General features: G+C 37.1%; 1 non-coding gene across 1 annotated transcript; it reads right to left on the reverse strand.

Moving 5' to 3' along the window:
• Positions 1-705: 705 nt before the first annotated feature.
• LOC123612451 (U5 spliceosomal RNA) lies at positions 706-821 on the reverse strand. The gene has a single exon (XR_006719721.1). It is a non-coding gene; the product is annotated as a U5 spliceosomal RNA (small nuclear RNA).
• Positions 822-2,479: the final 1,658 nt, after the last annotated feature.

Raw genomic sequence — 2,479 nt, forward strand, 5'->3', positions numbered from 1 at the left:
ACCTGGCCCATGCTGTGTAATAAGGAAAAGTTCAGGGGACGGTGTGCACTCTGCCACTTGTCTGCATGTAAGTTTCCTCCAACAAACCCCATGTTATATCTGTACCATGTGGCACTAGTGGTGTGTGTCTGTGACCCTTTGCACAGTTAACTTTGAATACTTGAGTAAGGTGGTGTCTGCTAGATTCTCTTTCATAAAGTTCTCATTTATTTTTTATTTATTTTAAAAAAATTTATTATTTTTTTACTGAAGTACCATCAGTTACAATGTGTCAATTTCTGGTGTCCAGCACAATGTCCCAGTCATGCATATACATACATATATTTGTTTTCACATTTTTTTCATTAAAGGTAATTACAAGACATTGAATATAGTTCCTTGTACTATACAGCAGAAACTTAAAAAAAAAATCTATTTTCATATATAGTGGCTAACACCCGTAAATCTCAAACTCCCATATTTATCCGTTCCCACCCCCTCTCCCCAGTAATTACTTATAAGATTGTTTACTACGTCTGTAAGTCTGTTTATGTTTTGTAGATGAGTTCATAGTGTCCTCTTTTTTTCTTTACTTTTTTTGGAGGGGGGACTTTATTTATCTTATTTATTTTTAGAGGAGGTGCCCAGGATTGAACCCAGGGCTTTGTGCGTGCGGAGCACGTGCAATACCCTCCCCCAACTTTCTTTTTTAAAACATTCATAAGTAGCCTTGCCAAAACAAGGCCTCAAAAAATTGGTTTAAGACTCAGAGTTGTTTCTCTCAATGGAGATCTTCAGTAAAAGGCAAAAGATTTATATGACCTGAAGAGAAATCAGAGTATCAAGTTCTCATTTTTTAAATAAGAATTTTGTGGGGAGATGCTTTGAACCTATGTAAACATCTCATTCTTTGTCCCACTTTTACCCACTAGATTTAGCAAACACTGATATTTCTTATCTGATGATTGCCAAATGGTGATTTTCCTTTTAAAATTTTTAATTTTTTTGTTTTTTGCGGGGGAGGTAATGAGGTTTATTTATTTACTTATTTTAATAGAGGTACCAGGGATTGAACCCAGGACCTCATGCGTACTAAGCAGGTACTCTGCCACTGGGCAATGCCCTCCTCTGCAAACGGTGATTTTTCTAAGTCCATTATTTCTTCTAAGTTTATTAGTTGCATTCTACTCTAAGCAGGAGTTGTCTTTTCCTCCATTTACTTATTCATCTAAAAACTATCAGTGTGGACTCATGGATTCTATTTCATTCCATGGGATAGAATCTCTCACTATCCTAATTTATTTTGATGCTCAAATTGTCCCATGTTTGACCCATGGGAGCTCCTTCAAGCTGGTTGCTTTGTTCTTTTCAAATGTCTCCATCATTCCTTGAACATTTTCATACTTTGTAGCACAGTAGGGTATTCCAGGCTTATCTATATAATACTTTCCCATTTACATTTATTTTTAGATCTATATATATTGAAAAACTTGGAATTCACATCAATACTTCCAGTTCCAATCCAATCACTCAAGCCTTCTTGCTATTCCCCTTTCTGTATTTTAACCCCCTTTTCCAATAGTGAGAAATCTGGTGCCCATTATCCTTAACACAGTTTTTCTTTGTGTAGTCCCCTGTACGTGATTAGTCACCTGACTTTGCAGGACTGCCTCTCCACCTTCCTTGTTTGGGCTCTGACCTTCACATTGAGCTGACTTCCTAGCTGAATATGGGGGTGGCTATAGTCCCTTGTGTAGATGGAAAAGCAGAGAGAACCAGTCAGCAGAGGAAGATGCACAGCCGGAGCAGACACACAGAGAATAATCACAGAAGGACAGAGAGAGATAACTTTTGGGCTCCTGGAAGCTTTCCAACACCTGGTTCTAGTCTTTTGCTGAGATGTAGTCTTTCCTAAGATTTTCTAAGATGTAGTGTTTTTCTAGTCTTTTGTTAAGATGCTCTGGGCTTTTGTGAGACATTCCTACATTGTTATGAAGAATTCATCCCTTTTGGTTAAGCTACTTCTGGTTGGTTTCCGTTACTTGCAAACAGAGAGTCTTAAACAAAGGTATATTTATATCCTGGCTTCTTCTACAAAAAAAATAAAACAAATTGTGGAAATAATCAGGGCAAAGGGAAAATAAAAATTAGCCCATAGAAAATGCATACCACATGGTTACTGCTGCTTAACATGGGCTGAAATATTAGCTCTAAGATTTCTAGTGATCCAAACAAAGTGTGAAACACTATCCCTTACAAGATTTTACATCTCCAGATTTAAAACAAACCAGCAACTGGAGCATGAATAGATAGACCACCGGAACAAAATACAGAGTCTAGAAGTGAACTCTCCAACAAATGACCAACAAATGGCAAACTGTGTAGTTATGTGGAGAAAAAAATATTTGGATTCGTATCTCACCCCATATACTGAATCAATTCCAAGTGGATCAATGTTTAACTGTAAAAGATTGGATATCTACATTTCCATCGATAGGGA

Source organism: Camelus bactrianus, chromosome 6 (genome assembly GCF_048773025.1).
Source record: "Camelus bactrianus isolate YW-2024 breed Bactrian camel chromosome 6, ASM4877302v1, whole genome shotgun sequence".
In the NCBI taxonomy this organism is placed as follows: Eukaryota; Metazoa; Chordata; class Mammalia; order Artiodactyla; family Camelidae; genus Camelus; species Camelus bactrianus.